This window comes from Hyla sarda, chromosome 6 (assembly GCF_029499605.1).
Source record: "Hyla sarda isolate aHylSar1 chromosome 6, aHylSar1.hap1, whole genome shotgun sequence".
NCBI classification, from domain to species: Eukaryota; Metazoa; Chordata; class Amphibia; order Anura; family Hylidae; genus Hyla; species Hyla sarda.
The window spans coordinates 167,121,403-167,133,497 of NC_079194.1; the positions used below are offsets into that span (position 1 = coordinate 167,121,403).

The window sequence follows — 12,095 nt, forward strand, 5'->3', positions numbered from 1 at the left end:
CATCAACCTCCAATAGGAAGGGTTTAGATGGGTCAGGTCTGGAGAGCACGGGAGCCGAAGAAAAGGCAGACTTGAGCCGTTTAAAGGCGTCTTCCGCTTGAGGAGGCCAAGACTTGGGATCGGCATTTTTTTTGGTTAAAGCCACGATAGGAGCCACAACGGTAGAAAAATGTGGAATAAATTGCCTGTAATAATTGGCGAACCCCAAAAAACGTTGGATAGCACGGAGTCCGGAGGGGCGTGGCCAATCTAAGACGGCAGAGAGTTTGTCTGGATCCATTTGTAGTCCCTGGCCAGAGACCAAGTATCCTAGGAAAGGAAGAGATTGGCATTCAAACAGACATTTCTCTATTTTGGCATAGAGTTGATTGTCACGAAGTCTCTGAAGAACCATACGGACATGCTGGCGGTGTTCTTCTAGATTGGCAGAAAAAATCAGGATATCGTCCAGATATACAACAACACAGGAGTATAAAAGATCACGAAAAATTTCATTAACAAAGTCTTGGAAGACGGCAGGGGCGTTGCACAGGCCAAAGGGCATGACCAGATACTCAAAGTGTCCATCTCTGGTGTTAAATGCCGTTTTCCATTCATCCCCCTCTCTGATGCGGATGAGATTATAAGCACCTCTTAAGTCCAGTTTGGTAAAGATGTGGGCACCTTGGAGGCGATCAAAGAGTTCAGAGATGAGGGGTAGGGGGTAGCGGTTCTTAACCGTGATTTTATTAAGACCGCGGTAGTCAATGCAAGGACGTAGAGAGCCATCTTTTTTGGACACAAAGAAAAATCCGGCTCCGGCAGGAGAGGAGGATTTACGGATAAAGCCCTTTTTTAAATTTTCCTGGACGTATTCAGACATGGCAAGAGTCTCTGGGGCGGACAGAGGATAAATTCTGCCCCGGGGTGGAGTAGTGCCCGGGAGGAGGTCGATAGGACAATCATAAGGCCTGTGAGGAGGTAGAGTCTCAGCTTGTTTTTTGCAAAAAACATCCGCAAAGTCCATATAGGCCTTAGGGAGACCGGTTACAGGAGGAACCACAGAGTCACGGCAAGGGTTACTGGGAACCGGTTTTAGGCAGTCCTTGGAACAAGAGGGCCCCCAACTCTTGATCTCCCCAGTGGACCAATCCAGGGTTGGGGAATGAAGTTGAAGCCAGGGAAGTCCAAGGAGAATTTCAGAAGTGCAATTGGGGAGGACCAAAAGTTCAATCTTCTCGTGATGAGATCCGATGCACATTAGAAGGGGCTCCGTGCGGAAACGTATGGTACAGTCCAATCTTTCATTGTTTACACAATTGATGTAGAGGGGTCTGGCGAGACTGGTCACCGGGATGTTGAACCTGTTGACGAGAGAGGCCAAAATAAAATTTCCTGCAGATCCGGAGTCCAAGAAGGCCATAGTAGAGAAGGAGAAGGCAGAGGCAGATATCCGCACAGACACAGTAAGACGTGGAGAAGCAGAGTAGACATCAAGGACTGTCACACCTTTGTGCGGAGTCAGCGTACGTCTTTCCAGGCGGGGAGGACGGATAGGACAATCCTTCAGGAAGTGTTCGGTACTAGCACAGTACAGGCAGAGATTCTCCATGCGGCGTCGTGTCCTCTCTTGAGGTGTCAGGCGAGACCGGTCGACCTGCATAGCCTCCACGGCGGGAGGCACAGGAACAGATTGCAGGGGACCAGAGGAGAGAGGAGCCGGGGAGAAGAAACGCCTCGTGCGAACAGAGTCCAAATCCTGGCGGAGCTCCTGACGCCTTTCGGAAAAACGCATGTCAATGCGAGTGGCTAGGTGAATGAGTTCATGTAGATTAGCAGGGATTTCTCGTGCGGCCAGAACATCTTTAATGTTGCTGGATAGGCCTTTTTTAAAGGTCGCGCAGAGGGCCTCATTATTCCAGGATAATTCTGAAGCAAGAGTACGGAATTGTACGGCATACTCGCCAACGGAAGAATTACCCTGGACCAGGTTCAACAGGGCAGTCTCAGCAGAAGAGGCTCGGGCAGGTTCCTCAAAGACACTTCGAATTTCCGAGAAGAAGGAGTGTACAGAGGCAGTGACGGGGTCATTGCGGTCCCAGAGCGGTGTGGCCCAAGACAGGGCTTTTCCAGACAGAAGGCTGACTACGAAAGCCACCTTAGACCTTTCAGTGGGAAACTGGTCCGACATCATCTCCAAGTGCAGGGAACATTGGGAAAGAAAGCCACGGCAAAACTTAGAGTCCCCATCAAATTTATCCGGCAAGGATAGTCGTAGACCAGAAGCGGCCACTCGCTGCGGAGGAGGTGCAGGAGCTGGCGGAGGAGATGATTGCTGAAGCTGTGGTAGTAACTGCTGTAGCATAACGGTCAGTTGAGACAGCTGTTGGCCTTGTTGCGCTATCTGTTGTGACTGCTGGGCGACCACCGTGGTGAGGTCAGCGACAACTGGCAGAGGAACTTCAGCGGGATCCATGGCCGGATCTACTGTCACGATGCCGGCTGGCAGGTAGTGGATCCTCTGTGCCAGAGAGGGATTGGCGTGGACCGTGCTAGTGGATCGGTTCTAAGTCACTACTGGTTTTCACCAGAGCCCGCCGCAAAGCGGGATGGTCTTGCTGCGGCGGTAGTGACCAGGTCGTATCCACTAGCAACGGCTCAACCTCTCTGGCTGCTGAAGATAGGCGCGGTACAAGGGAGTAGACAGAAGCAAGGTCGGACGTAGCAGAAGGTCGGGGCAGGCAGCAAGGATCGTAGTCAGGGGCAACGGCAGGAGGTCTGGAACACAGGCTAGGAACACACAAGGAAACGCTTTCACTGGCACGATGGCAACAAGATCCGGCAAGGAAGTGCAGGGGAAGTGAGGTGATATAGGGAAGTGCACAGGTGATCACACTAATTGGAACCACTGCGCCAATCAGCGGCGCAGTGGCCCTTTAAATCGCAAAGACCCGGCGCGCGCGCGCCCTAGGGAGCGGGGCCGCGCGCGCCGGGACAGGACCGACGGAGAGCGAGTCAGGTACGGGAGCCGGGGTGCGCATCGCGAGCGGGCGCTACCCGCATCGCGAATCGCATCCCGGCTGGAGGCGGTATCGCAGCGCCCCGGGTCAGTGGATCTGACCGGAGCGCTGCAGTGAGGAGAGTGTAGCGAGCGCTCCGGGGAGGAGCGGGGACCCGGAGCGCTCGGCGTAACACACATGAACTGGTCTCTATCCCTCCTAACCCATTTGGGTTTTATCATCAATTTAAAAAAATCCGTTCTTATTCCATCTCAGAAACTAGAATTTCTAGGCTTTATGATCAATACTCGATTGACCACCTTGAGCCTTCCTCCCAGATGATTAAAAACTATCCGGAAAGAGATCCGGCAGGACCTAATTTCTTTAAGGACAATAGCTCGAATTGTGGGTCTACTTTCAGCTTCTATTCAGGCCATTTTTACAGCGTCTCTTCATTACAGAGCTTTTCAGCGTTTGAAAATTTGCTACTTGAGAAAAGGTCTCGGCTATTCAGACAAGGTGCTCCTATCTTTGGAAGCCAAAGAGGAACTTCTTTTGGTGGCTTTCTCACATAGAATCTTGGAACGGGAAAGTGATATTTCACCCAAATTCAAATATCATTATAGAATCAGATGCGAGTCTTTCCGGTTGGGGTCTTCTTTCTACCGGAGGGAAATGGTCTCCTTCAGAATCCCATCTTCACATAAACTGCCAAGAATTACTAGCAGGATTCTTTGCCTTAAAGAGTTTTGCTAAAGATTCCTCCCATTGTTGTATACTCCTCCGCATGGACAACATATCCGCTGTCCAATACATCAATCATTTGGGATGTATGACCTCCAAACTTCTTGCAGACTTTGTCAAAGATTTTTGGCATTTCTGTCTGGACAGGAACATTTTTCTGAAAGCGGAATACCTTCCTGGAATTTCCAATTCAATAGCAGATTGGTACTCTCGCTACGTAACAGATTCCAGCGATTGGAATCTTCATCCTTCAATTTTCCGATCAACCTATTATGGGGCCCTTTACATCTAGGCCTATTCGCCTCTCGTCTCAACACTCAACTTCCCCTCTTCTTTAGTTGGTGTCCAGATCCCGAGTGTTGACGCCTTCCTTTAATTTTGGCCTCAAAAGACACTATACGCCTTTCCTCCTTTCAATCTCATCACACGGGTTCTTTTCCAAACCTCAAATCGGAAATCCACTATAGTTCTAATCACCCCTTTATGGCCAACTCAACCTTGGTTTCCTCAAATTTTACATCTTCTCATAGACTTTCCTCGTCTTCTTCCTTCCATTCCGAATATCCTCCTGGACCCTCAAGGGAACTTGCATCCTATGATTCTGTCAAATCAACTACCTCTGGTTGCCTGGTTGATCTCAGGATGACAAGATCTGACTTTCAATTTTCTCAACAACTCTATAGACATCCTTTCCAATGCCTGGGCCCTGGGTACCAGATCAGCTTACTGATTGGCCTGGAGACTTTGGTTTCATTGGTGCGATCAACGAGATTTGGATCCCTTACGAGCATCTCTCTCTCACATCCTAAATTTACTTTCTGCCTCTTATGACGCTGGCAAAGCCTATAGAACTATTAATCTCTATCGTTCAGCTTTCTCTTCTAAACATTTCCCTATAGATTCCATTCCCATTGGCAAACATCCTTTAGTTTGCCAACTTTTTAAAGGCATCGGTTTCTGTAGACCTCCTCTACCTAAATATACTTCCACTTGGGATGTTAATATTATTTTAAATATTTTCCTGGAATGACAATGATTTATTACCATTAAAACTCCTCTCCTTTAAACTTACCGTTCTTCTCTGTCTTATATCTCTGTCTTATCTCTATTAAACGTGTTTCCGATGTCAGGGCTCTCGATATTTCTCGAACATAGTTTACTCCTCAAGGAGTTCTCTTCTCTATTTTTTGCCATACTAAAGGCTGGTTCACATCACGTTTTCTCCCATACGGGAGCGCATACGGCAGGGGGGAGCCGTATGCCTTTCTATGCGCTCCCGTATGTAATTCATTTCAATGAGCCGGCCGAATTGAAATGTTCAGTCCGGTCGGCTCATTTTTGCGCTGTGTGCGCTTTTTCCCTGGACCTAAAACTGTGGTCAACTACGGTTTTAGGTCCGGTTGGAAAAGCGCATACGACGCAAAAATGGGCCGACCGGACCGAACGTTTCACTCTGGCCGGCTCATTAAAATGAATTACATACGGGAGCACATAGAAAGGCATACGGGAGCGGGAGGTTTTAGCTCCCCCCTGCCGTATGCACTCCCGTATGGGAGAAAACGTGATGTGAACCCAGCCTAAAACAAACCTTCATTTAGTCTTTTATCCTTCTTTTCCACATCACAAAAAAACTCTGTAGTTCGTTGCCTTCGTTCTTATGAATCCAAAACAGAACCTCTCAGAATTCCTTCTTCCCAACTACTTATCTCCTTTTGCAAACCTCATGCTCCTGTTTCTTCACCCACTTTCACTAGATGTGTTAAACAGAACATGAGTTTAGCAGGTATTGATGTCTCAAAATTTGGTGCTCACTCTACTAGGGGTGCTCTTTCTACCAAGATATTCTGATCTGGAGCTTCCCTCTCCGACTTACTGATAGCAGCCAACTGGTCCTCTGATTCTACTTTTAAAACTTTTTATTTTAAACCATAATCTCATGTTTCTTTGGTTTTATTGTAATTTAATTTCTGATGTTTTATTGTTTTCCTTTATTGTGTATATATGTATTGCTGGCTTTGAGCTAGCATAATATGAGCGTCTTGCCTTGCCTTAAAATTGGAAATTTTCCTATCCTAGGTGACGGAAAATTTGGATTTTATTAAAGATAAGACGCGACTATTATCCCTCCCTAAACCCATCCCTATAATATCTCTATTTCATCTTCCTTTTTCACAGCTCAACAGTGATTACTTTTCAAGTTCCAGTCTACAGTTCTATTACGGTTTACGTTTATAGACGGATGTTTTTTCTCTCCATTGAAGTTCTATAAAAGGTTTTTTCTTCGTTCAACTTGATCCTCTCATTGGATGTTTCGCCGAAAAGAAGAAGGAAGTTACCTAGGTGACTGTTACCTATATTACCTATGTTGTGACCTTATTGGTGATGGTCATATTGCAGCATGTTAGGCTGTACCTTGCCTACATGCTTGTATACACCTTTATATCACCTTTATATGTAAAAACTTTTCTTGAATTCATACAGTACTTATTTGCTGCTGAGTTCAGTAAAAGAAGTTAAAAGCATAATACTCGCGTCTTGTCTTTAATAAGATCCAAATTTTCCGTCACCTAGAATAGGAACATTTTCAATTTTCTTCCCTATAAGGTGGCAACAAGGATGGCTTCCCCGATTGGCTGCAGGAGACATGTGGCTATTCACCAGCTCTTACCAGTTGAAAACAGTTAACTCTTGCACAGCAGTTAAAGTAACAACATAAGACGTAAATGTACGTCCTGGTGCCCTGGTACTTAACACACCAGGACATACATTTACGCCTTGTACATGACACTCGCACCGGACCAGTGCTCACATCATGCATGGGAGATTGCGGCTACTAGCAGCAGCCATGGACCTGCCGGCAATGGCGGACATCAGCAATCGCGCTGATGTCCGCCATTAACCCGTAAAGAAGCAGGGATCAATACAGATCAAGGTATTTGCAGCAATATGGTCGTTTGAATGTTTAATTAAACACTTAATCATTACTTAAGGTTTCACAGTGCTAAGTACAAAAATACAGAAACAAAAAGATAATAAAGAGTGCTACAAGACAATTCAGGAAATGAACTGGGATAAACACAAGAAAGTCCTTACATATGATTATCGGTGCACAGAAGTCCTTGTGAGAGATCTTTCATCAGTTGGTACAAAGAAATATCCTCCAGCTGTTTCCAAGATGTAAGATGTAACCAAGTTTGTAACAAAGAAATTTTGTCAACATCTATATATTGTGGCATTGAGGCAGGTTTGAGGGCAATGAAAGGGTGTTTTTCCCAGTCCTTTATCCTAGGTGAGCTAGCAGAGACCTCATCAGGTGCCTAATTAATGAGGCCTGCAGAACTGTGGGAAGTCTGTATATAAGGAAAGGAAACAGAATGTCCGTGCATGCTGGGAGTTGTAGTTTTGCAACATCTGGAGGTTCGCAAGTTGTAGACCACTGCATTATTCATTAATACCGCTTCAGAGGCATATGTATATAGATGCGCTGTGCGGGGCATATATAATATACAGTGAGCCCTCGACCTACGATGGCCCCGACATATGATAACTTCAACATGCGATGGCCTCTCAGAGACCATCGCATGTTGAAGGCAGCATCAACATACAATGCTTTTGTATGTCGGGGCCATCGCATAAACGGGTATCCGGCAGCGATGACTGCTTCAGCTGCCGCCGGATAGCCGTTTACGGTGCCCCGTGCCCTGTGCTGACGATCACTTACTTGTCCTCGGGGCTCCTGCGCGTCCTCTTCGGGATCCCCTGCATCGTCGGCGCTCTCCATCGACGTCATCACGTCGCTGTGCATGCTCTCCCGTCAACCAATAGGAGTGGCGTGCGTAGCGACGTGATGGCGGCGACGGAGAGCGCGGAGTGTGGGGGACACCTCGGGGACGCGGTGACAGCGATGGACGGCGACATCCCGGGCAGCTGTGACGGTCCGGGACAGGTGAGTACAACTTCCTCTAACAGTGGTCTACAACCTGCGGAGCTCTAGATGTTGCAAAACTACAACACCCAGCATGCCCGGACAGCCAACGGCTGTTCAGGCATGCTGGGTGTTGTAGTTTTGCAACATCTGGAGCTCCGCAGGTTGTAGACCACTGTCCTATACTTTACATTGCACGGATCCCTCAACATGCGATGGTTTCAACAAACGATGGTCCGTTTGGAACTGATTACCATCGTATGTTGAGGGACCACTGTATATCTACATGCGCTGCGGGGGGTATATAATAGCGCTATGCGGGGGGTATATATATATGTGTACACATGCGCTGCGGGGGGTATATAATAGCGCTATGCGGGGTGTGTATATATATATATGTGTACACATGCGCTGCGGGGAGTATATGATAGAGTTGTGCGGGGGGCATATATATATATATATATATATATATACACACATGCGCTGCTGGGGGCATGTGATTGCGCTGTGTGGGGGGCATATATACAAATTACCCTGCGACACAATTTCCAACCCGTGCAACACAATTTTTTTCCCGGTGCGACACATTAGTAAATCAGGGAGAAAAATACACATAGTAAATGAAGAAACACTCAGAGATAAACCCGACACTCTTAGTAAATGAGGACCTGTGTGTGAACAGTGAGTAAAGGTTGCAGGAAACTTGTGTTTAGTTAGTGGCTGTAATGTGTAGTTAGTGCTGGATGGCTTAGGATTTTGTTTTATTCCTGTGTTATAGTTTTGTTTATCCTGTAACCTATCTAATAAAGCTGTGGAGAAGCCAGACATGCATAAAGAACTATTGTTTGCCTGCTGAATGAAGGAGAAACGTGTCCTGTGGCTGTGTCAAGGACAATCCTAGAGTGAAATCCCTACAATATATAGCTGAATCCAGATTGTCAAAAAAAATTTAAATTTTACAATATTTGGAGGGTTTCGTTTTCAGACTGTACACTTTACTGAAAAAATGATACGTTTTCTTTATTCTGTGGGTCAATACGATTAAAATGATACCCATGGTTACATACTTTTCTATTATTGCACCTCTTAAAAAAAATCTCATACTTTTTGAACAAAATCAGTATGTTTAAGATCACCCTATTTTGACCACCTATAACTTTTTCATTTTTCCGTATATGGGGTGGGCTCATTTTTTGCGCCATGATCTTTACTTTTTTTTTTAATACCAATTTCCTTATTTAAAACTTTTAAATCACTATTCATTAATTTTTTTGGAAATAAAATGTGTCAAAACAAGCAGCAATTTGGGACTTTTTTTTCATTTTTTTACGTTTATGCCGTTGACCGTACGGGATCATTAACATTATATTTTGATAGTTCGGACATTTACGATACCAAATATGTTTATAACATTATTTTTGGGGGTAAAATGGGAAAAAGGGACAATTTCCATTTTTATTGGGGGAGGGGATTTTTCAAATTTTTTTTTACTTTTTATTTTTAAATTTTTTTACTTTTGTTTTACACTTTTTATTTCCCCATAGGGGACTATCTATAGCAATCACTTGATTGCTAATACTGTTCTGTGCTATGCATAGGGCATAGCACTGATCAGTGTTATCGATCTCAAACCAGAGCAGAAGACCCCAGGAGATGTCCGGAGGCAGGTGAGGGGAAGATCCGATCATCTATTTAACCCCTTAAGGACCCGGGCTTTTTCCGTTTTTTCATTTTCAATTTTTCCTCCTTAACTTTAAAAAATCATAACTCTTTAAAATTTTCACCAAAAATTCTATATGATGGCTTATTTTTTGCGTCACTGATTCTACTTTGTAATGACATTAGTCATTTTACCCAAAAATCTACGGTGAAACGGGAAAAAAAATCAATGTGCGACAAAATTGATGAAAAAACACTATTTTATAAGTTTTGGGGGCTTCCGTTTTTACGCAGTACATTTTTTTGCAAAAATGACACCTTATCTTTATTCTGTAGGTCCATACGGTTAAAATGATACCCTACTTGTATAGGTTTGATTTTGTATCACTTCAGAAAAAAATCATGAATACATGCAGAAAAATGTATAATTTTAATTTTTCTGTGTTTAGGGCGCTATGAGGGCTAATTTTTTGCGCCGTGATCTGAAGTTTTTAGCGGTACCATTTTTGTTGTGATCAGAATTTTTGATCACTTTTTATTCAGTTTTTTGTGGTATAAAAAGTGATCAAAAATGCGCTATTTTGGACTTTGGAATTTTTTTGCGCGTACACCATTGAACGTGAGGTTTAAAAAGCAGTATATTTTTATAATTTGGACATTCCCGCACGCGGCGATACCACATATGTTTATTTTTATTTACACTGTTTTTTTTTTTATTCTTGGAAATGCCGGGTGATTCAAACTTTTATTAAGGGAAGGGATAATTCAAAGGGTTAATGATTTTTTTTACACTTTTCTTTTGCAATATTATAGCTCCTATAGGGGGCTATAACATTGCATTTACTGATCTTTAACACTGATTGATGCATCTCCATAGGAATGGATCAATCAGTGTTTTCGGCGATTGATTGCTCAAGCCTGGATCTCAGGCTTGAAGCATTCATTCGGCGATCGGACAGCGCAGGAGAAGGTAAGAAGACCTCATCCTGTACTACAGCTGTCCGGGATGCCGCGATTATGCCGTGGCGATCCCGAACAGCTCCCTGAGCTAACCGGCAACTTTCACTTTCGTTTTTAGCTTTGAGCGCGCGGCTAAAGGGTTAATAGCACGCGGCACTGCGATCAGTACCGCGCGCTATTAGCGGCGGGTCCCGGCTTCACTATGACGGCAGGCCCGCCGCGATATGATGCGGGGTCACCGTGTGACACCGCGTTATATCGCAGGATCGGGACCCAGGACGTACCCATACGTCCTGGGTCCTTAACAGGTTAAACGTGCGCATTGCCGCAGATGCCGTGATCGGTATTGATCACGGCATCTGAGGGGTTAATGGAGGACATCGGCGCGATCGCTGATGTCCGCCATTACCAGCGGGACTTGTAGTGCATGACGCAAGCACCGCTTCGATGCTCGTGGTCGTGTACAGAACGTAAATGTACGTCCTGGTGTGCGAAGTACCTCCGCACCAAGATGTACATTTACATCCATGGCCGTTAAGGGGTTAAAGAGACAAGTCATATTTGAAAAATGGGGCCTGGTCATAAGCTAAAAAATGGGGGCATCCTTAAGGGGTTAAAAACAATCATAACTTTTTGTACGAAAATTAGTATGCTTAAAATTTTCCTCTTCTGACCCCTGTGGCTCTTATTTTTCCTTATACAGGGATGTCTTAGGACTAATTTTTGCACCATGATCTGTAGTTTTAATGGATAGCATTTTATTAATCTTTTTCTGGTATATGAAGTGACCAAAATTATTAATTCTGGACTCATATTTTTATACATACATTTTTATATACATTTTTTGGTTACGCCATTTACCGTGCAGTCTTGGTCCTCCTCTTCCCAGATCTGCTTCTTCTCTTCCTAAGGGGAAACAATGATACGGTGGATACAGCACACAAATATACATCATTGAAGTCTCTGTGCCTACAGGGAGGGAATAGATGACCTGACAGTGCCGCCTCTGTTCAATGATGCCAAGGTGACAGTCATTATGGCATAGAAGAAGGCCGTAGATACTCCACTGATAGCAAGAACAAATAGGCCCTCATTTACTTAGAAAATCGGGTTGTAAGTTTATCTTGCTTTCTCACCCGACTGCTTTTTCCCCCTGGTATTTATTATTATGTCGCATCCTGTTTGTCGCACTGGGTTTTGTAGGTTTTGGTTTCCAACTCCTCTGAGTTGTCGGGAAAAAATCCACAACAATTCAACAAATTCGGGTTGGAAACCTTTATAAATACCTGGGAAAGCTCAGAAATGTCGGGTTACGCCCCTTTTTCGGGTTTGGGAGAATCCACATCGGGTCCGTCAGGAAAAAATGTTGCATCGTATCGCAGACTGGCGCGCGATGTCTGCGACATGTCGCAGACAAAGATGCAACAAAAAAACCCGACAAAACAAGTCGGGTTTAGAATAGTAAATGAGGGCCATAGTCTTCTCAGTTTATAGTTCCACAGCACTGCTCCTGACCTGTCCATATTGTTGAATGGATTAGGCAGCGGCTGAGTGACAAACAGAGAGTTGTAGTCAATGGAGGATATACAGAGCACGGTCATGTTACCAATAGGGACCTCAGGGATCTGGACTAATACCCATTTTGTGTAATATTTTTTTATCAGTAATATTACAGAATGTCTTGATTTCTTTTTGCCGATGACACAAAGATTTGTAACAGGGTTGCTGCGTCTGAAGAGATACACAAAATGCAAAATTGATAAGTGCAAATAAATGTACCTTGAACGTAAAGACTCAAAGGCAGAATGTAGAATATTTAATCCCTCAGG

General features: G+C 44.6%; 1 protein-coding gene across 1 annotated transcript in view; it reads left to right on the forward strand.

The window, feature by feature from the left end:
• Positions 1–6,458: 6,458 nt before the first annotated feature.
• The window catches only part of NUDT19 (nudix hydrolase 19), a 48,320-nt gene continuing 42,683 nt past the window's right edge, over positions 6,459–12,095 (forward strand). Inside the window, exon 1 of the mRNA XM_056525734.1 lies at positions 6,459–6,654. The gene's annotated coding sequence lies outside the window, so the exon portion shown is untranslated. The remainder of the gene's footprint in view (positions 6,655–12,095) is intronic.